The 24,125-nt window shown below is 36.8% G+C and overlaps 1 protein-coding gene across 1 annotated transcript in view; it reads left to right on the plus strand.

Annotated features, from left to right (window-relative positions):
• The first annotated feature begins 433 nt into the window (after positions 1–433).
• Positions 434–24,125, plus strand: part of DGKB (diacylglycerol kinase beta) — a 324,210-nt gene continuing 300,518 nt past the window's right edge. Inside the window, exon 1 of the mRNA XM_042889110.1 lies at positions 434–515. The gene's annotated coding sequence lies outside the window, so the exon portion shown is untranslated. The remainder of the gene's footprint in view (positions 516–24,125) is intronic.

Genomic DNA, 24,125 nt, shown 5'->3' on the forward strand with positions numbered 1-24,125 from the left:
TTGCGTTGCAGGGGTCCGATTTGCGGGCGGGTGGGAAAGGGCAGCGGGGCGGAAGCGGCGGCGGGGTGAGCGGCGCGCCAGGGATGCGGACGCAGGACAACAGGTACCGCAGCTGCGCGGGGCCGGGAGGGGCTGCGTGCGGAGTGTGTATATGCGCGTGTGTGTGCGTGCTGCCTGTCCCCTCCCCCCCGCCGCCCTGCCAGAAAGGGGTGGGAGATCCGCTGCCACACGGCTGCTTAAAACCGCGCGGCCCAGCCGCAGCTGCCTGGCTCGGCAGGAAGGCGGCTGTCGGGATCCGCGGTACTCCGCGGCCGGCGCTGGGGAGCGGAACGTAGGGTGGCGGCGGCCCTGCAGGGCTGGGCGCGCTGGGCTGCGGCAGCCGGCGGGGGGCGGCGGCGGTGGCGCGGTTGGGAGGGCGGTCGGCTGCCTGGATGGCCGGTTCCTGCGACTGCCCTGCGCGCCGGGCTCTCTCGCAGCCCAGGGACGTGCGCTTCCTTCTCCCGCATCGCACTGCAGTAAGTTCGCGAGGCGCTGGGCGGCCGAACTGCTTGCGATCGAAGGGCTGGGGAGCTGGGGGCTGTGGGGGGGAGGTTGAGTCTCTTTGGGGCTGCGCGTCGTGGAGGTGCTGGGCGCAAACTTGTAGCTAGGAGGGCTATACTGAATTTGTCACGGTTCGCGGCTTTGGCACCTAGTTAATGCCAGTTTGCCTTGTTGACCTGCGCCGTTTAACTCGAGCACAGTCGGCATGTGATGCTGCCCGGCTCGCACTGAGAGCTGAGGTTAGGCAGCCAGCCGCTCCGGCGTGCGGTGCTGTACGCCAGGGCGTGAAACAAAAGGCGCAACTGCAAACTTGTGCTGTAAAAACTCATCTGCAGAAACTTCGAACATTTGATTCCACATGCAGCCTCTGAGGGCCTTTTCAAAGAAGAATTGAAATTAGAATTACCGTGCAAATCGGCAAACTTTTGTAAGTCAAGTCGTGTTTTTGTGTTACGTGGTCCAGTGTTGTGATTTATCTTGCTGAAAAGAGTTTCATCTGTCGAGAGTGTCTGCAATCGCGTTTTTCATTGTGAGTGTGCTATTTTTGAAATGGATGAAAGATTTTCGCACATGATTACTGTATTATAAGATTTTTTCCCTAGGTTAACAAGCAGATTGTAGTCTTCAGTTATTTCTCACCAAATGTGTAGAAAAGCAGTCAAGTAGAAAGAACTTGATTAATTTTCAGGAGCAATTCTGTCTGGTTGATGTAACTTTTCGAAGTAGATCTAATAGGCTAATAAAATCCGTATTGGAAAATAAGAATGAGGATGCAACAGGATGAGAAAAAGCAGTAATTCTTCCAGGAGAAATAGGCATCAAAGACGTTCTAAAAATGCACTGAATATGTATTTTTTTCCTATCTTGTTCTCATGAAATGACCTGGTGTGGGAAAGTTATATATTTTTTTTCTTTGTTCTTGAGTAGTATAATGCTCCTGCATTTATTGAAACATCATCATACATCAGAAGAAGTGCATAGCAAGAACCTGATAGACATTCCCAAATGACTGAGCTTGTGCTATGCTTTATGGATAAAATGACAGGAAATACGTTGTTTCTCCCCAAAGTAATATCCAGCATTTCCTGGTGCAGGAAATGCTTATCTCATACTGAACTAAAGCATCAAGAAACATGGGCCACCAAAAAGCAAAGCTTTTCTCTTAGGATTTATGTTATCTGTTGTTCTTTTTTTGAGGTGGAAAGACTTTATTGTATACTATGGTTAGAAATTCCCGAACGAATTATTCAGTTGTTTAAAATGGGTGTGCAGTTTGAAATATTTGTGGCCCAAATCTGTTTTTCTGTTTTAGAGTCCTACAGACAACTACAGTTGATGCTTTTATTCAGGCTCAGAAAAACTATGCTGTCTTTTGTTTGTTTAGGAAGAAGAAACGTGTATTAACTGTTGCTGACAAACTGAAATAAACTTTCTTTAAACACCTGTAGACATCTCTGAATAAAACACTAAAATAATACTGTAAAGTAGAAATACCTTAGTGAACAGATGCTCTGTTTTTGTGTGCAGTTTGAAAGTAACAAAGCTAATATGTTCTCAAGAGCACTAGACGTCACTTTTTCTTATCTGTGAGCTTACCATATTGTTTTTGTTCTGGTGTGTGATGTAATTCAGGTGACACTTTATGGGATGAGTCTAGGTACCTAGTGCCAGTGGGATGAGATCACTAGCAGAGGAATGCAGAGAATGATAAGAGGGCTGTAGATCTGCTAAGAGCAGCATTTTGATGAAGCAGGATGTAAAAACAGCACAGCTGTGAGTACAGGTAGTTATAGGTCAAGGCTGGAGAACTTCAAAGTCAGTCTGCTGGATGGCTGGGCTGCCTTTTGCTTTATGCTTGTATGGCAGTACCGAGCTCTTGTGAATGTCACTTACAGAATGAAACATACAGGGCTGAAGTTATGTTTTATCATTAATTTATTAAATGTTAACTCTATGATACGTCATTTCATTTTCTTTAAATAGTTGTGACCTTTGTTAGTTCACTGATAACTTAAATTCTTTGTACACGGCTCTAACAATTATTTCAAAGAGGCTCACAGAAAGATAGGGAGAAACTTTATTCAGGAGTCTAGTGCCAGGGCAAGGGGAAATGGTCTTAAACTAAAACAGTGTAGATTTAGATTAGGTACAAGGAAGAAATTTCTTACTCAGTGGGTGGTGAGGTCTTGGCACAGGTTGCTCAGAGAAGCTGTGGATGCCCCGTCCCTGGAAGTTTTTAATAGGATGAGGCCTTGGGCAGGCAGATCTGTTGGGGGAAAGCCAGATCTGTTGGGTGGCAGCCCAGCTGATGGCATAGGGGGTTGGAACTAGCTCCTTCGGATCCTTTCCAACCCAAACCATTCTGTTATTCTAGAAAGCATCAATTATTTCAAATATTTCTTCGGGGAGCGTTAACTTTGTTGTCAAGAACTCTACGTGATTGCATCTGTATTCATAGTGCATCTTCTTTTGTCATGGTAAGAATCTACAGTTTTATGTAAGGAGTGTGACAAAACATTCCCATTTGTGTAGTAATGGTGAAGGAGTGACAACAACAGGAACGGAGACCAAAGCAGGAAGAAAATATCTTTGTAGCCTAGTGTTCAGGAGTTCAGGAAAGAACTTCAACTAGGCTTCACCTCTGGAAAGATGACGGTGTTTGAGAAAGTAATCTATGTTTATTTCACAGTTACAATGTAACTTCCTATCTGGAAGACATCAACAGAGTGCAGTGCAGCTGAAGAGCAGGATATTGGTTTCCTGAAATCCATTCGTTTTAGATTCTAGCTCCCAACCTTTTTTCACTATCAAGTAGACTTTGCAGCCTGTTTCAGGCATTTCCAATTGAGCTTCTCACTACTCGCAAACAAAAATAAACCAATAAAATGTACCAGAACTTGGTTTGGATATTATTCGCTTTTTATTTTATATTTATGCAGAATTTATTTGAACTATTACTCTGTAGCAATGGCAAAATTTCAAAGCCATTTATTTGGGAGTAGGTGTTATAAAAGATTTTAAAAAATCTTTCTGAGAATAATTCCTTGTAAGATACTTGTTGACATTCAGTGGTAAGTTTCTTCAGACATTTCTTCAAATCATCTTTGTCCGTTGCTTCCTGTGACACTTACAAAGTAATTAATAACAGTAATAATAGACTTAGGATAGTTATTTATCTATTTAAGTGTACTTTTTTTTTTTTTTTTTTGTAATGATCTTTTAATAATGTATTATTTTACTATGATGGATAACTGCATCAGTGGAGCCATTGAAGTCATCTATCTAGACTTCAGTAAGGCCTTTGACACTGTTCCCTAAAACATCTTTCTCTCCAAATTTGAAAGATATGAATTTGGTGGGTGGACTATTCAGTAGATGAGCAACTAGTTGAAAGATCATACCCAGAGAGTAGGGATCAATGATTCAGTGTCTGGATATAAATCAGTGACTAGTGGTGTTCCTTAGTGGTCAGTACTGGGACTAGTGCTCTTTAATACTTTGACACCAACAGTGGGATTGAGTGCATTCTCAGCAAGTTTGTAGATGACGCTAAGCGGTGTGGTGCAGATGACACACCTTAAGGATGGAATGCCATTCAAACAGGCCTTTATAGGCTCCAACAGTGGACTCAGGAGAACCTCATAAGCTTCAATAAAGACAAGCGTGAGGTCTTGTACCTGGTTCATGGCAACTCTCACTGTCAAAACAAGTTGGGTGACAAAAGGGTAGAACACAGGCCTGCTGAAAAGGACTTGGGGGTATTGCTGGATGGCAGGCTGGACATGAGCCAGCAGTGTTTCCTCATAGCCTAAAAAGCCGACCATATCCTGGGCTGCATGAAAAAAAGTGTCACCAGCAGGTTAAAGTAGGTGATCCTGCCCCTCTGCTCTGGTGAGGCCTCACCTGGAGTACAGTCTATGAGACTGAAAAATTAGAGACTTTGGCATTGAAATTGGTGTCACAAGTTTGTCTACCTGAACTAGCTTTCATCACACTAATACTCTTCCTACAAATATAAATGATTTGAAGCAGGTAGGGTATTTAGGCTAATTTAGCAAGTAGATAAGTGTTTCATTTATTTTTTAAATCGGGATGATTTAGTGTCCCAAAACAGCAATAAAACAGCTTTATGCAATCTAGAACATATTTTTCCTTTTTGTTTCTGAAGAAAATAGATTTCTCTGAATAGTTGCAGCAGTTCAGCCCTGAGGGGGTATCGGCATGTTTAGTTTGCCACAAGTCTGAAAGCATAAAAAATGTAAGTATTTTGAGGCAGTTCAATTACTTCTTGCCCAACCCCTTAATACCAGTTTGGAATGAAAATGCGCAACTCGGTCACCATTGTGCTGCCCTAAACCAGTAAAAAAAAAAGAATATAAAATGAAGGAATGCAAACTTCGAAACACATTTGTCAGTTCAGTGTTACCAATAAGGATTATATTTTTAGATAATGTTTATTATTTACCGTAATAAATTATAAATAAAATGACATCTAGGTACTCTTTATTTTCTTTGACACTTCTGTTTTCAGAATAGAACTTTCAATTGTGCTAGCAGAAATCTAGTTAATGTAAGCATCTTTCTTTTGTTTTTTGGTTTGATTCTCAGCTACATTTCTATTTCTTGGCATAAAATTATACTTTTTGTTTTGTTTTGTTTTGTTTTTTCTTTCAGTGTTTGGTATTTTCAGGATTTCTCAGTGTTGGGAAATCTAATGCTCAACAGTAGTAATAAGAAGATCATTCCCTAGTCTTTGCAGAGGGAAGAAAAGAATCCCAGCAGATCTGTAATGCTGTTCTCACAAAAATTTGTTTTGTATATTGTTGAACTGAGAGTCTTCTGCTTTGAAATATTCTTCTCTTACCTTTGAGTGGTCTTATGGGAAATAATGAGGTATTCCAGTGTAGTAGTGGGTTATTCAGAGAACTGAAGAACACACACAGATAATGGAAACTTGATTTTCTTTGTTATTTATTTTTCTAAATCTTGCTGCATAAAGAAAAAGCGGCTAGTTGAGTTTGTTCTGTATGATCTAAGCGTCTCTCCTATAAGTTAAATAACAAAGTACATCTTTTTAAATATATGTAATTAAACAAGTACTTCAGAGCACTTTCATTTTTTGCGGTTGTAAATTTGATGAAGGACTCCAATGACTTCAGCTCAGGAGGGAGAGTGAGTCATTTTACCTTTTTTGACTTTAAAAGTTCTTGCGAGAAGATCTCTGTTTAAACAGTCTTACATCTGCTATGTCAAAGAACTCTAAACACTATAATCTTTTGTAGAGCAGAAAGAGGAAACTTTGTATTGCTCCATGTCAGGCTTAGTGCTGCTGACATAGCCATTTTATCATAGAAGTAGAATGACTGGAGGAATCCTGGGGAAAACTCCCAGCTTTGGTGGACAAATGACAGGAGATACTTTGAAAAGAATATTCATTTACTTCCTCTGAAAGTTTAAAGTACCAAGTGTTTGTTTTGTTTTCCTTATAGAGGAAAATACCATATTCAGTTTTTTTTTTTTTTTTTTTGCCTTTCTGAATTCAAAATAAAGACTCGCAGAAAAGCTTCAATGCTCTATCTATTGTCTATAAATCATTTAGGCATCCAGAAACTACAAAAACAACTTGTGACATTACTTGTTCTAAAGATCAGGATGTTTTTTCTACCCTATATTTCAGTGTCACAGTGGCTTTTACTTGTTTGTTGATATTGAGAAAAATAATCATGATGAGTGATCCAGAGTAACTTTTAGTTGCATGTCTCATGAACAAGGGGAGATATAAGTCCTTAGTAAGGATTTCTGTGCATTCTTCTTGAGATCTGATGAGCTAAAGGCTAGGCTAGATTGTCTTGTCAATGACGGAAGAACCTGTAAATCACAAAGATGTGCTCTACCAATAACAGTAATACGTCCAGTCCTATTTTAGCACAGTTCAACAAGTAGATAACTGTGGAAGAAACTAATAAGAATATATAAGCCATATAAATATCATGTATTTTCTGAAGAGTACTCTTCAGGATTCAGTTTGGTTGATCAGTTCAAGGTACTTTCCTGTTGACTCCGGTCATTCAGTGTAGCTGTTTCATTTCAGGTCCTGTGTTACCAGCCTTCAAAATGCTCACCAACTAAAGGAAGGTATAACTCTTTCCATATCCTGACATGATGGTCTGCTAAGACTGGAAATTCTGCATGATTAGTCCAGGACCCTAACTAAAGGGTTAGAAACTACAGAGGGAATAGAATAATGATTCTATCTAGAAACCCTGAAAACTTCTGTACTTCATCCTTAATTCATTACCATCTTCCTGTAAAATGAAATAAAAATGACACAAAAAAGATGGGAATTACAGAATATATATACATTTTTGTTTTGTTCACTTGTTCTAAAATCTGATCTAATCTTCTATGTATCCTGACAAGGTGTAACTCCTTAGATTTGTTGTGAGGTCAGGGGCTGAATTGTCTTGTATTATTTATGTTCTTGGCAATCTTTCACTGGAGAGCATCACAAGCAGGCAAAGTTAGCCAATTCTTTTTCGTAGTTCTTGAAAGCCGCAGCTTTCATTCACATTCAAATGCTTCGTCTCTTCCCCTTAGAGGTTATTAATCTTTAATTTATTCAGGAGAAGTTTCAACTCTCCTCCCCTTGTCTTGTTTACTGCTCTGATTCCTTGGAAATACAAATATGTCATTGGCAAAGCAAGTGCCATCTCTTTTAAACTATGAGTGAACTATTAACCCATGGAGGTATGAATTGCTGTTCCTCTCCAGGAGAACTTATATACATATCTCATTATGAAGATATTCTGTACTTTCTGAACCTTGTATTTTAATATTAACATGTGCACTGATAACTCTGCTCAGCAGTGACATGAAAATGAATTAGATGTGTGAAATAAAAAAATTAAAATTGATGTTCAAACTGATGGAATCCCAGTTCTCTTTAAGGGATATACATTGACACTATGGTATGGAAACTCTTGAAATAGAACCTGTGCATCTGTTTTCTTCATAGAACCTAAATGTCTTGAACATTAGAAACTACTACTACTTCTGTTCAGGTATTTCAGGAATTTTCAAGGACTAGTAACGCTACTTAATTATTTATGCTATGCACAAAGTTCAAAATCAAACATCTGAAGCCTTAACAGATGTTGTGAGGACTTTGAACCTATGAATGCTGGAGAAGAAAAGGTAATACTTCAGGCTTACCTCTTGTCTTTAATGATGTCATTGTATCTGCGGATTTACTACACTTTTCACTGATTTTCACTGAATATGTCTTTTTAGGATAACCTAATAGGAAAGGAAAGACTGATAGCTTATGTCAGTATACTCTTCAGGCCCTTTTAATACATTCCACTGTGTCAATAGAAGACAGCAAAGACTTTGAACAGGTTGTTAAGCTTTTTGTAGAGAAGAATCATCTATATAATAGATGGATTCTCCTGAAGAGTTGACAATACAGGTTCCATTCTCTTTCACTGGGATTCAGCATATGAATACGTAGACAATTAGAACTTTATTTTAAAAGTTAGCCATCAGTTACTATCCAGCTATTTTTGAAAGAATACCTATATTGCTAGTAAAACCTGTTGGTGAGCTGCAAATTTTACTGTCATGTGTATGGCAAGTAAACAACTGCATTACAGATTGTAGTAAACATTACTGCATTTTTCTTCTTCTTCTTTTTTTTTTTTTCTTTTTTTTTTTTTTTTTCCTTCCAGAGGAAATTCCATTACTGTTTACCAGTTTTGGGGAATTATATTTTGCTCATTGTATGTAAATTTCATTGTGGTTTATTCATATCAAGACAAGGCACTGTTTTCCAGGTGATTGGGACATTCTTCATCAATCTTCTTAGTAGCATAATGATAGCATTACTGGATCAGACAGGCAGTCTGTCTGTCCTACTGTGCTGTCTTCTAAGAGTGATTATCATAGAAATAATGTAAAAATAGGCTAAGCACTTCCAGAGTTTTCTCCCAGTCTCTTGTGCCAGTTGCTTCTTTTTTAAGCTGGAAGTTATTTATTATACTCTTTTATTCCATATCAGCAAGTTGCTTTCTCTTTTTGTCCTTCTCTTTCTTCAGTTCTACTCTAATCAATTCAAAACTGTGTTGTTGAAAATGTAAGTAATTGTACCGGGGATCTATACAATGGAATAAATTGTTTTAATCTCTGTTCCTTTCTGCATACATTTTTGAGCATTGCTGAGCATGGATCTGGGGTTTCTGATTATAATTCCAAAATTTCATTTCTGAGTTATAACTCATCATTGATGAGCTTGACTGCTCATCACTTTAAGTGTACAGCTAGGATTCTATTTTCCCCCCACGTACATTACTTTAAATTTCACTATGCTGAAGTGTGTGAGACAGCTTCCACTTTCCACTGGAACAAACATCAGCAAGCAGCAGAAGGGAGAGTCAGGATATTAGGGGATTTAGTGCCTCTTTTATACTTTAAATCCTGTTTCAACTCTCTGTATCCTTTCCTGTATTTAGCCTTAAAAACATTATAGTACATGTTGTATGTTTTGAAGTGATGTAAAAGATTTTCATTTACTTTGATGCAGCCGCTCTGTGATATTCATTGATATAATGAGAGCAAGAAGAATGACTTCTTCATCCATTGGAAATAAATGCCTTTTTTTTTTTTTTTTTTTTTTTTTTTTGTGAGTCAAATCCATAATGAATGTAAAATTAATTTTTAAGGTGCTATTTAGAGAGACAATTGAAGCAACTCATCCTACCTGGAATCGCATCAATTCTTGGATGAAGCCCAAACCTTAACAGAAGTTTTATTTTTATCTAGTTCATAGGCTCAACTGAAGAGGAATTAGTAAGTATATTTTACTCACCAAGTGTGTGTCTTCGTAAATTTCTAAATAACTGACTATAGTTTACAATATTGCTAAAAAAAAAAAAAAACCTCAAACAAAAGACCAACAAACCCAACATCACCATATTTATCCTCTTTTAATTAACTAATAAAGCAGTGGGAACATGAAATTGAAACAGACCACTGTCCAGTCGTTTAAAGCCTGAGGAAACCATGCCATAGGTGTTTCATTCAGATGGGGCTCACTGACTATGCACTTTGCACACCCTTAACACAACCCACAGAATGCAGTCTTAAAAAAACCAACCAATCAAACAAACAAAAAACCAAAACACCTTCAAAAACAATAATTTTTTTCAAAAACAAAGTGGGCAAAGATATTGAGATAATTTTAGTTTAGAATAAAATATAATATTTCACTTATATTTATACGCCTTATGTTATAGTCACAGCAGACCTTAAGAAACTGTTTTAGATTGAAATATTTGAGAAGGTGTGTGGGGGGGTGATTTTAATTTGGAAATGTGGCTGTTCTCAGTGGGAGTCTGTTTCCAAGAATTACACTTGTATGAAACTGGCAGTCACACTTGGTTGAGAAAAATACATTTCCTATAAATTATTCTGTATGAACTACTCATCATTATAAATAACGTTGGTAAATAATATAGCTGATAAGTAAAGTCACATATATTCTTGTTACATAATTTCTTTAAACCTTTTAGTAGGAGTTACATTTCTGTGATGTTATATGAATCTAAGCAAGACATTGTCCAGTATTTCAGCAGCATTCTGAACTAATGAAACTAACTTACACCACTCTCAGGTATACAATGCAAGCTTTTGCGTTACTAAGGAATCTGGGCAATTTTAACGCAGTAAGATATATATTAAATAATAACTAACCACTGTAGTGTCTTGGGCTTGTGAAAATAATGAATACCAAATGCTGTCAGATGATAGCCTATTATTCTCTGAATCTGCAGAGGTGAACATGATAAAGAAAGTGAATGGTAAATGAAGGAGGTTATTGCTATCTGACTCTAGTTACTACTCTTACACAGTTCATGTATCTGAATGTGTTTAGGTAGACTGAACAATGTTTCCTGTATTTCAAAGTTTTGAAGTTATAATGGCATATAATATAAAATGAATGGTAGCTATTCAGGTGTCTCCTCTTTGTGAACAGTATCTTAGGTGTATTTATCAAGGTTATTTTCCTTGAATTTTGCCTTACCTATTTTTGTGTTATGCTGTCTGTGCATCTGCTATTATAGCCACATGCAGGCAGCTTCTATACTGCTGGTACTCTGAGGAAGTTACTTTAGGTTTCAGAGCAAGATAAATTAGTTTCTTTGGAATTGTTGGCCTTTGTTCTATGTCTAGAGCTGCTGCTGGCATGTGTGGGAGTTTCCTTCTTGTGCAGTGGTTGTGGTATGGAGTGCCTGAGACAGGCTTCAGTGAAGTGATTTGCAGTCAGTATTGTGGGATTTGGCAGTGGTCTGTATTTGAACTGCTCTGCTGCGATTGTAACTTCATTCATTTTGGAGAACCTAAGTGGAAAGCTGGGTGAATCTGATATTTAAATAGATTTAAATAGGTTTATTATCTTCAGATCTTTGGGTAATTCTCCTTGTAAGAGGCTCGCACATTGGAAAGAAGGTGGATGTGCAGAAGTGAAGATAGAGCAAGGTTTTTATTATTTTTTAATTTTTTAGTACAAAAATGTTTAAGTACAGATGAATATCTATTTTTATGTGCTTGCTGTGTTGGACCACTGCTTATACCACTGCTTCCTAGGAATATATAATGTACGTACATTAATTTTTAAAGGATTACTGTATCAGTCTCCAGATACAGCTTTTTGTTCCAGATTACTATTGTTCCTCTTCTCTGCTGTATGTTGTTTATTAATTGTGCTTTATACAGCACTTTTTTTTTTTGCTTCTGTTTTCTTACTGCCATAGTAGTAAGATTCTTAGAAATATGAAAACATGCTATTAAAATCTAGAGAACACCTAAAGATTATCTATTTCTTATACTACATGGAAGTGTATTTTCAGTCACAAGGAAGTAAGTATTGGAAAATTTTAATATATAAATCTCTTTCTACCCTGTTATCTTAGAGTCAGTGAAATATGGTACTGAAATAAAATTCTGGAAGAAATTCCTTTTGCATTTCTTAAAATGGATCACCAAAAGCACAGCTGAGAAAAATTCCAGCCATGGCTTTCTTATGCCCTATCTTACATCCTCTTGGCTCTGCTGCAGCTGCTTTTTTTTTTTTTTTTAATCGCTGCTGCCATCTTTGGGCTATTCCTGCTTCTTCTCTTCTACTGGGTGATGATAATGTACTCCAGGCATCAAGAGCCTGAAGGTTGTAGCTGCTGGGTCTGATCTCAGTCCCTGATAGTGCACAACCAGTAACAGCCACACTGGAAGAGACTGCAGCATGGACAAGTAATTGGTTAGGAATACTCTCTGTGGTGGTTGTTTTTTTTTTGTTTTGTTTTGTTTCTGTTTAACATTTTTAAAAGTCTTACATTTTTCTGAAGGTGGTGAGGGAACTGATGCATATAGAAAGTGAAGGAAATCATAGTAGATTGGTAGGAATTATAAAATTTCTTCTCAAATACCTAATGGTTTCAAGGAGACGATGAAGGCTTCCCAGTCACCTTCATATGCACAGTCATGGTTGATTTGCATGTGTTTTGGGCGCGTTTCTGTTTCAAAATATTAAGATTTCTACTTGGGATGATTATAGTTGTCAGTGATATGCAAAAAGTCAATCTATACTTGTGTAAACTAAGTATTAGGGATAAAATTTTTCAACATTCAGAAAGTGAGTGCAAAGATGCTCAGAACTGAGCAATTCTTTGCTTTTTGGATGAAGGCATAAGATGTACTATTTTGTGGCAGTTAATGTCTGTGACGATTGCTTCTTCAGCGAGCCAAAGTGCTGCTGCTCAAGATGGTTTATATGCACAGGCTGATTGCCAGAGCAAAGCTTCTGTCTTTCCCCTCCATGTATAAGATATTGTTAGAATTATTTTCCTTGTTGGAAGGGGCACAGAAGATTATGGTTGTGACTGAGAGACAGACACTGGGGAAATGCTCTTAAGCTTTTTTGAAAACTTGTTGACCCGAATGAAATCGTGGGACAGCATCCTGCACAGAGCATTTGCTGCCAGTCCCCTTGTGCTGCAGAGGCAAAATATAAAATGTGAGAGTGGGATGTAGAGAACGAAGATTCAAGGTGGGCACTCTGAGGGTCCCTCCTCACGTACAGGGCAGGAACAAAGGCTGCTCTCAGTCTGCGGGCAAGACAGTGTGCCATGGTTATGGAAAGAATAGAAACAAGGAGTCTTCTTTGAAGTAGACTAATCACTTGCTAAAGTCTGGAGCAGGAGGAACAAACAAAATGTTGTGGTGAGTGAAAACCATGTAGTTAAACAGTTGCTGAGATGGACAAGTTGCTGAGAAGAAAGAAGCACACTGAGAATGAAGAAAAGTTGAGGCCATGATGTCTGAGCAATGTGAAGGGGGGAAACGCTCTTTGACAAGTGAGAAAGAGATATTCCTTCATGTTGGTGTTGGAGTCGCTGTGATTTTATGTCAGATAATTAGATTTATTTTATGATGTCTTGCATGCATGTCACAATCTTGTATTTCAGTGTGAATCAATCTTGTCAATCTTGTCTGTGTGACTGTAGTACTTCTAAATATGAAAAAGATGCTTCCTACCTCACTGATACAAAACAGTGGAATGTGTATTGCAAAAACTGTTAAATGTGTGTATGAAGCACATCTGACAGGGGTTGGATTTAGTATGCCCTGTGTGTATTTTAAAATTCTCTATCTAACTATAAAATTGAAACAAGTTTTGAAAGTAGTAAGATGAATATTGAGGTTTTGTGATAGTACTCTTATTGACAGTCAACTGACTGTGATATTTCTGTCTGGATGACTGGGTAAAAGGATGTAATTCCTTTGAACTAGACTGACAAAAAATACGAATGTACTGTGACCATTCGTTATGCTATGAAAACAAAGGAATTCTTGAACAATAGCTGTTTAATGAAGCTAAGGGAGGCTTTTGTGCTAATTGTAAGTTAGACTTGAGATAATATGAAGCTATATTGATGCAGACGGATATTTATTCTTTTGAAAGGTGTTTCATGACTTCACCAGGAGTATTCTAGTTGTTTCTGTGTGTGTGTGTGTGTGTGTGTGTGTGTGTCATAAAATAATAGCTTTGGTGCAGTGTGAATAAAGATAGTATGCCTCTTAATAGAAAATATTTGCTTTGGATTTAAATCAGAACATTATGATTGCTGTGATATTATGGAGATCTCATTATCTTAAGTAAAGAAACATGAAAGTCATGGTGTTTTTGTGGCATTAAAATTTATAGTTGCATTTTGCCTACTTCATAAAAATACAAAATGTGAAAATATTTTCTTTCTTTTGTGATGCTCGGTTGAGCAGATGAAGTGCATCAAAGGTATTTGGTGTGATGAGATTTGTTCAGTGTTGAAACTGACTAAAGTGCTTTTTGTGTTGTTTTTTTTTTTTTTTTGTTTGTTTGTTTTCCACATCCCCCTTCTGTGATTTACTCTGACACCAGCACAGTTAGTGCTATACTGTGAAAGAACTGAAATAACATTGGTCGAATGTAAGGATACCATTAGACTGTCTGATCCCAATGTTTTTTGCTTATGGCTATCTGGCCTTTCTAGGTCTGTTCTCCCATGCCTGTTTGTTGCCTAGCATTGATCTGCTCATCTGCTGCCACAGTACCTTTGGCATGGGGCTGTCACTGACAGTGAGGGGAATGGAGTAGGACTCACCTTCTCAGACAGCTGGGACTCTGCGCAGCCACTGAGCCACAGTCATCCTCATCTGCCTCAGTATTTGTGGAGTTATTCCATGCAAGCCCATCATGTCATAGAATGGCTTAGTTTGGAAGGGACATTAAAGGCTAATTCTAATCCCTCTGCCATGGGCAGGGTTGCCACCAACTAGATGGCAACCTGAATCCTGTCCATTCTGGCCTTGAATACCTTCAGTGATGGGAAATCCACGACTCCTCTGGGCAGCCTGTGCCAGTGCCTCACCACTGAGTAAATAACGTCTAACCTGATTCTGTTTTTTAGTTTAAAGCCATTTACCTCGTCACATCACTATCAGACCATGTAAAAGTCAGTCTCCCTCCTGTTTGTAAAGTCTCCCTGGAGCCTTTTCTGTTCCAAGCTAAATAATCCCAAGTCCCTCGACTTTTCCTCACAGGAGAGGTGCTGAGCCCGCTGATTATCTTTGTAGCCCAGGATACTTTTAGCCTTCTGGAGTGCAAGCATGCACTGGTGTCTCATGTTCAGCTTTTCATCCACCATGCCAACTCCTTCTTTGCAGGGCTTCTCTCAGTGAATTTTCCCTACTGTAAACATATTGCCCCAACCCAAATGCAACACCTTGCACTTGGTTGTGCTGAACCTCATTATGTTAATACAGAACTACTTTTCATGCCTGTCCCTCTGGATGGCATCTCTTCCTTCTGTTGTATCAACTGCACCACTCAGCTTGGTGCCATCTGCAAACTATCTTCCTTGGGGAAAAAATGAAGAATAAGGGGATTTCTTAGTGGAAAGGCTACAGCTCGTCAAATTTTTCAGATCCTTTTAATCATGAGTATTAAAGCTAGGTAAAAAGTACTTTGGGACATGTTGTTCCATTTATTTTTTTTAAGACTGTTCTCCATAGAAGTCCCTGGAGAGTTCATTTTAAAACAGACGGCACAATGTGGGCCACTGTAATACAATTTTCATTGTAAAATATTATGTCCTAGGGCAGATTTACCACAAATGGAGCAATCGTGTTGTCCTATAAAAGACAAGATGTGCTTTTGCAACTTTTGATATATGTAAAAAATATGCATAACTCTCTCCAGTCTGCCAAATAAGCAAAGCTTGCTATTTTCAGTAAGGTATTTTTTGGCTTTTGGAACACTTAGAGACTGTTACTAGCATTAACTGCTTTGACTATTCAAGGTAATGTTGTATATGCACAATTATAAACATTGATAACTGGAATATCATCTGGAATTACAATTAGAAAGAAGATTTTGGATATCCACTTAAACTTTCCTTGCAGGAGTATAATAAATATTTTGTGTTAGTTTTCAAAGTATCAGGAAGTAGCATCAATATGTATAGATTTTGACATAAAATAATTGAATATTATGTAGATTTCACAGCGGAGATACTTAAACTGGTCAGCTGTGAACCAGAGAGATGGCTTATGTATGTTGTCTATTTGCTGTACAAAATTTCACTTAGTAATTCATTAATTGATAGTGCTGCAAGAGATCTGCTGACAGTATTGGTGAATCTTGCTGTTTAAAGAGCTAGATAAATTTCATGACTGAATAGTGGAGAAATATGTAAAATTAAATGAAGTTATTTTTGTCAGAATATTCTGAAAAAAAAAAAAAGCTTACCTATATATTTAAAGGTATCTGTACAGAAATATATCTACTCAGAATTCTGAACATTGTCATAAGAAGGTTTCTAGAATGTTAGGAAAATGTAGTGGAACTGTTCAGTATTGTTATCCTGAAGAAAAATGAAAATAGGAAGAAAAATTATATAATTTATTGTTAAGAAAAGGATACTTCTGCAGTGGATTTCAAAGGTATCCTCATTCTGTTTTTCTTTCTTTTAGGATGCCAAAATAAATAACTTTCTTATTTTAGCTGTGCCAATTTAAGAAACGTAAACTGAATCTAGTTATGAAATTGATGCCTGGGAACCTTGCGTACTCATAAAAATTAGAGTTCTGTAACAATCTCTTGAATAGTAATTTGTTTTGCATATTTGAGAAGGCTGCGGCTTGAGAGAGGCTAAATGCAGGAAATACTCGCTTCTGGAAGTAGGCAATTCAGCATCTTGCAGTTTTGTATTCCAAGTAGCAGTAGTTTTCATGTATTTTTTTTTTTTTTTTTTTACTCTGGTTAAGATATATACCTGAGAGAAAAGACAACACAACAATTAAGACTTGACTAGATGGTATGAGCTGGTTTTGAACTATACAATGCATTGCTCAGATTCTCCATCTTCCTTCTATTTAAGATGTTTTTACTGGGACAAATAGGTTGGTGTGTTAGGAGCTTTTCTGGCCTTTTGGTTGTAGGCTCAGGCCTTGGGCACATCTTCTCAGCATTATTTTGGAAAGGGCTTGGGCTTAGTTCAGCTCTGTGGAGGATGAATGGAGCTGCTGAAAAGCAGTGGAAGCTGTGACAATTTCCAACCAGGTCTCCAGCAATATGACTGGAAAACCAGGGCCCTGGGGCAATCCACAGCACACAAACTTAACTGATTGATTAGCAGCCACAGGTTTCCAGAATGGTGTGGTTATTGGACACATGTAGTTAAATCTGTAAGTGGTAGCATTTCTTCAGCAATACTGTGAACTACTTGTTTTAATTAGTGGAGTATTATGTAAAGTTAGTTGTTCGTGACAGAATGTTAATTAAAATTCTGTGATTTGGATAATTAGAAATGTAATCATATTCCATGTAGAGCTTTATTCTAATATATTGAATACTTTTGTAGACATTTGGACTTAAATTTACAGGCTCAAACTTAGAAGGGCAGGGAAAAATAAAACTGTTGTGCAGTAAGACTGTTTTATTGACATACATAAATTAGCACTATTCATGTATTTAAATATATTCAATTACAGATCTCAGTTCAGTTCCTGACTTCTCCCCACAACTCCTGTGTGATAGTGAGCAAATTATCTGAGAACAAATGTTTCAGTGTGTCTGTTGAATTTAAAATGCAGTGATTAATGCCAGCATAGATCTACCCACTTCTTAAAATTCAATGCTAGGTCTGTATTCTGTTTTTAGGAAATTATTCATTTATTTTCTGTAAAATGAGATATGCCTTATTTTCTACACTATTTAATTATGAGTAAGCAGGATTGTCCCTTGTGTATGTAGTACTGCCAGTGCTGTAGTCAATCTTATCTCAGTTTGTGCTTTTACAATACAAGCTCATAATGAAAACATAATTAGTAGTTACTAAATGTTTCTCATCTCTTTCATTCTTCAAACCTGCTTGTAAAAGAATAAGCAGAAAATCAAAGTGTACTTAGGGAGCACGGAACATCAGAGGTCAGATAGTCCTCTGTGGGTTAGAAAAGCAGCATAGTGCCTGGGCTTTGTAGCTCTTGTTGCTCAGTTGAGCTCAGATCACAGTGTTCTGTCTTCACTGTCTAAGTAGGTAAGTCATAATACTGAGCAATAGTATCTGATATTTTGAACCATAGATTTACGTGGGTTTACATGACCTATTATGGATAACCATTCTTTGTGGTTCTTTTTTCTTGCAGCTGATAGCAACCCTATTTCTTAGGCAAAAAAGCACCCAGTGTGCCTCAAATGATTGACTTAGTATATTGCAAGTATCACTAAGAGGAGTGAATTCAGCATAAAAGCTTGTTGAGTACAGCAAAAACTTCTGAATATTCACTTCTGTGAATATTCACTGGAACTTACATACAAGTTCATTGTAGGCATGTTTTATATTTTTGAGTATGGAGGCTTATGAAGCTTTAGCTGATCTTCAATGAACATTCTGAGGAGATATCACTAAATGTCTCAGTGTCATCAGGAAGTGTAACTTTGTCTTCCAAAATATGATCTTTGTAAAAAGAGTTCATCAGGTTTAAGTAACCTGATTGCAGATTTTCATTTTTAAAATTTCATAAGTTATACCAAAATAGAATGACTAAGTCAACTCAGTGACTTACAGTTCACATATATCTGGTATTCTTGTGATATGAAAAGAGTGTAAGTGGAGCAATATTTTTTAGGTTTGTACTGCATGTAGAAGAATTAAGTTATGCAAATTTCAGTACTGAACAAATAAAAGGAGTGCCTCATAAGTTAAAAATCATTTAGCAAAGTTAAACAGTGCTATTTCTATTAACAAAGCAGTTCTTAACACACATTCTGAAACTGATGAAAGGTGAGTTTTACATGCATGGCTAATTGGGTAAGCCTAAGTCCTATGCCTGTTGGTAAGTGTAGGTCCCCTAAAACTTTTGTAAATCTCTTTATTTAAAGACTTTATGGATCAGTTCTTAACATTATGGAAAATAATCAATAATCCCTAAAATATCTGTCTGTTTATTAAAAACAAAGTTTTCATATGCACATTTCTCATACAGTCTTCTCACAAAGCAGCCGGGCAACCAGGTCTTTAGTACTTTAGTGCTTTAGTAGGAATTTGTATAGGATTTCCTCTCTCTATGGAGGAAGAAGTATTACAGTGGTTACAGACTGACCTATACAATTTTACTGTATAGGATAAAAATGTTGAAAAACAATGAAAAAATAAAATGTGACTTAACAGTTCTGTGCCAATTCAGAAGTAATAAAATATTTTTCCATTATCTTCTTTTAGTAATATGAAGCTCAACATAGACCTGGCAGATAATATTGCAGTTTGCTGGATAATGTGGATATTATGTAGGGAGAATATTTTAATGTTTAAAACAATGCTTGTAACTGTCCTAGGCATATTTGTAGACATACAAAGCTATCTCAAATAGATTTAAAAAACAAAACAAAACCAAAAACATTTGTACTGATAACTAAAAAAGTTAATTTGTAGGATTTTTAAGTTTGCATGGAAGAAACAATGTAAAAGGACTAGAGCTTCTGTAAAGAAAAGTTTTTAAAGCAGTCTTTTAATTGAGATAGGTGTTACAGTCCCTCCTATGGAGGGAGCTTATTATTTAATTGCTGTGTAAAAATTACTCATGAAAGAATACTTTCTACTTAACTGAAATCCAACAGTGTGATTCTGTGAATAAGAATGTTCAATCATATTCATATTTTTATAAGAACAGTAGTATAATTCCTGTCTCAAATGTACGATATCACCTTGCAGAGGAATTCTCCCCTAATAGTTTGAAGTCTTTTTGCCGGTTCTTAAAGTTCAGTGCTTGTTAAGACATTTCTTGAAAGTAATCATTACCTGAATTTATTTAGCTTCCATGAACTGAAGTGTGAGGTTGCCAGCTTCTGAGTCAGCAAGATTTCAGTGATTTGGTGTTGTGGCATTTGTTTACTTTTATTGTCTGTTTTGCTGACTTGTAATGCATCAGGTGTGCAGTGTGTGCAACTCAGTACTTCATTTATGAAACTTAAGGCAAAACAGATTGCAGACTGAAAGCAGGCAAACCATTGTATGTTGTGCTAGTGAAAAAGATGCTGGTTTACAATCATTTGTAATTACTGCTGCTGCTATGAAAGGTAAGAATACACTTTAATGGAGGCAGTAAATAAGTGATTACTATTACAAAAGAAGAGGTAATGTGTGTCTGTCTGGTATCTTCTGTTCTGTGTGGGAGTAGAGTCCAGAAGAGTAATTGTTCAGTTATGTGCTTATTCCATTTACAGAAGAACAAATGAAGTGTTACAAAGTTGCTATCCATTTTATTACTTTTTTTTTGTTTTGGAGCCCAAGAGGAATTCTTTAATAATTTATGCAGCGAAACAGCGAAACATTTTTAATTTCTTCTGCTGTCTTGTGTTCATTCTGGTTTCCTTATAATTTCTTTGATTTTTGGCTATTTAATTATTTAGTGATTATGTTCGAATATGCGAGCCTTTCTGATAAACAGCTTTAAAACGTTGTCTGAATGGGCTAAGTTTCCCCTTTACTCCTCCCCAATTTGTCTTTTATTCTTTAAAATATGAGATATAAAAATTTTTTGTCTTGCTTTTTAAAGCTGTGGGACACAGGGATTTCACAGAAAATGATGGTTTTCAGGTGACTTTGTTTATGATTCAGAGAGATATGTGGATCACTTACCGCTTATGACAAATAACAGTAGCAGAAGGATAGCCTGAATTAGAAGATGTCTGGTGCTTTAAAGGTATTCTGGAATGTTCAATGTGAGGATGAATTGGAATTATTTAATACTGCTTTGCTCCTGACTACAGTTAGTGGATAACATTAAAACTCTTTTGACTTAAATCCTATGCATCCCTTGGGTGAACCCAGCAGAACTGTGGAGAATAAAGGAAACACAAGAATCAGCAGCAAGCAAGGTCTGAGGAAATGACACCAGATTTCCAGCTGTAGCAGGGTAGAGCGAGTTCAGGTTTGCCTCCAACTTACGTATCCAAATTACGTATATATCTCTGTGTGTGCATGGCAAATAATCCACTGCAGTATCAAAAGAATTTTGTGCCAGTTTACATAAGTGTAAACAAGCTGTTATAGGGTTTAGTAGTCATATTGGGGGAAAAGAGCTGGAAGATGGCAAAACAAGATATTTAGAAGATCATCATGGCAGGTTATGCTGTAGCCCTCAAGATGCAATAGGATTCTGACTACCCTCTTCCCTCAAACTAGAATTTGAGTAATTAATTAATCAATCAATCCAGGTAATTGATCTTAACCTGTACTTAGCTTTGAACTTCCCGTATGTCTTTGCAGTCTTGAAGATGTAGTTATCTGAAATCTTCATGCATTATATTTTACTTCTATGTATCAATCCTCTGTTTATATTATCTTTAAATAATCATACTTACAATAGCAATAATGTTAGTGCCAAACATTTGTGAAGGCATAAGCTGTGTCTGAGAATAAATTGCAACTCTTAAAGAGAAAATTAGCTAGGCAAACATACTGAGAAAACAACAAAAAACAGATGTGGAGTCTTTTTCAAGAGGAAGAATGTTTAAAAATTTCAATAATGTGTGCTACAAAATATCCTCAAGGAAAAGAGAGATTATCAAACTTTTTTTTTTTTTCCTCTTTAAGGTGAGGAAAACAGAAGTAAAATTTCACACTGAAATCTGAAAATCATTGGAAAAGAATACATATTTAGGTCGCATAAAAGCGCAGCTATATACTATAATCAGTTAAAAGCACAAATGCTAATTCTCACAGATATTTAAAAGATTTCATGTAACGTTCTTCATCCATGCCTCTGGTGGCAGTGTGGACGTAAAATCAACACAGGTGGTAGGAATACTCAAGTGGCCATGATAACAGAGCCTTTCCAAACCTGGGCATTAATGGAGTTGAATTTGAACAAATCAGAAGCTGAGGAAGAACAAGGAATAGTAGCTGGAGATACTGCTGCCGTCACAGAATTTCCTTTGTCTGCAGATGTACATTCCTGTAAGCAAGATCCCTCCCACTTTTGAAATCCCATTTTATTTTCCACTGTCACTGAACTTTTTCATAGCAATACTAATTAAATAAATATGAAACCCTTTGTAGTTGTCTAGAGGACTGCACACTGTCCCGGTAAACAATGACGCAGTGTCGGCTATTCATGCCCCCATTCTGCAGTAATTTCTGCATGTAATCTCCCTAAGGAAAAAAATTAAGCTAGTAAAAAAAGAAATAAAAATAGTGTCTGCAAGAAAATCCATTCACGTGCCTGCTAACCTGTTCTTCGTTCTCTGCACGGATTTCTTGTTGAAGATTAAATCAAGCTCATATTCACAAGTATATTTTAGAAGCTACTCAAGTGCCCAATTCTCAGCTTGTTTTAAAACTACATAAAATTTTGGAAGGAGGACAGCAGTTAACAAATCTTTTCCTCGAGCAGAATGGTACAGTTGTATCACAAGGCTAAAGTACATCTCTTCAAAGGCTTATTTCTGAGCACAAAGTAGGAATTTCTGCCCCAGGAAATCAAGGATCATCAGAAATCTCCCCCAGTTGGAAATAACACTTTTCAGCTTTGCGTTCCTCTAGTGTAATGACCCCTGGCGCGCCTAAATTGTAGAGATTAATTAAACCAAACAATTACACAGAAAGCCCTGTTGCTGATGGTAACAGAAATTAATTATTGTATTGAATTTATAGTTCATCCCATGAGAAGCAATGGAAAGAAAGGGCAACAACACATGAGAGATATTAGTTAAATTGCTGAACACTGCTAAAGTGGGGTCGCATATTTGTGGTGCTAGTTGTGGGAGATGAATGCAGGATTCCTTCCAAAATATGAACTTCTAACATTGAGTTTCATAGGAAAGGTGGCAAATGCCCGGTTTGGAAGGGAGAGGTTTCCCCTAAAGCTTTTATTCTGTGATGTTCATAACTTTGGAGGAGTTTTTTGTGGATAAAAGAAACAGTGTGCAGTGTTGAAGGAGTAGGAATAATTCTCTTGTCAGTGGTTTACCCAGTGGACAACTAAATGTACTTTATGAGTGAGAACTTCCTGCATATTGCATAATTGCACCTATTGAATCATGGGCTTTCTGTCACAGATTACATCGCTTGATTTATTAAAGAAAATTAGTCATGAGTCTTAGTTATTTATTTTTATTTTATAAAGAATTTCACTTTGAAATTAACAGTTTTGGAATTCACTGATTTTAAAGTATTAACAGCCTTCTAGAGATATTTCTGTCTAAACAGTTTTTCCCTGCTTTTTGTGGGGTCAGTTTTATGTCTGTTTTTTACTCTCACCTATTTTCAATATTTTTATAATCTTAGAATAGAATCATTAAGGTTGGAAAATACCTTTTAAGATCACCTAGTCCAAACATCTTGCCCACTAAACCATGTCCTTAAGTACCACATCTACATGTTTCGTGAGCACCTCCAGGAACGATGACTCCATCACTTTCCTGGGCAGGAGGCAAGCAGGCATTAATTTTGGAGCAGCCTTCTTACTTTTTCAGAGACATGGATAACTTCTTCAAGTGGAAAAATAATTATCAATTACTTATAGAAGCAAAATGTGATACGGTATGACCATTTAGTCCCAGTGAATATGGCACCGAACGTTAATGCCCTTATGGAGAAATCTGCTAGTCACAGATGTAAAGTGGTGAGAAGGGTGACTAATTCCTCACATTTCCTGCATTTGCTTTTAAAGATTTGTTTTCTGGGAATTGTAATTGAGAACTTTTTAACTTTGGGAATAGCTGCATTATTATCAGAGAGGATTTTGAGTTTATATGATATTTACACTTTAAGTATAAAATGAATTCCAATCTGAAAAGCTGTCAGTGGATTATTTTTTTTTAACTTATTTTTTGCTTATTGAGTTACATTATTTAATGGAGGCATGGCCTTTAAAAATCTACAGCACCGCAAACATAAACATTCTGGCATTTTCTTATTCCAGTTTTCTGCTTGTATTTCATTTATTTCCATGTTTCTTTTAGTGAAGGAAGTGTTGTATTTAGTGTAGCAATTTGGAAATAAAATTCTAGAAAGAGCTGGAAATATTTGAGATCTATCTGAAAGTAAAATAGTTTTTAAAGTTGTCCCCGTGTGAAATTAAGGTGCTTGAAGACCAAAGTAAAAAAGATAATTAAAAAAAAACTCTAAGATGTAAGTAAATATACTTAAAGTTGTGCCATTGTCTTGACTTCTGATCACCTTTGACAGTTTTTGTTGCTAATATTTCTCATTTTCTTAGAAGTCTGTGTTAGTGAAATGTTTTCTCTAATATTCATTTTTTTGGCTTATCATATCACAGTGTTTTTAGTTCAGTTTTTTTTATGCTGCATGTATTTCCTGTGTTTACTGACATACTCCATATAAATAATTTGAGGAAGAAAATTCAAATAATCACTTCTCTCTGGAATACAGCCCTCATACTTGTATTAAAATCTAAATGAATGTTTTTACATATCCCTAACTAGTACACCTGAAGATAAAGTAGTTGGGAAAACATGCACATATTTTGGACTG

This window comes from Lagopus leucura, unplaced genomic scaffold, assembly GCF_019238085.1.
Source record: "Lagopus leucura isolate 7727_CA_CO unplaced genomic scaffold, USGS_WTPT01 Super-Scaffold_100157, whole genome shotgun sequence".
Taxonomy (NCBI): Eukaryota; Metazoa; Chordata; class Aves; order Galliformes; family Phasianidae; genus Lagopus; species Lagopus leucura.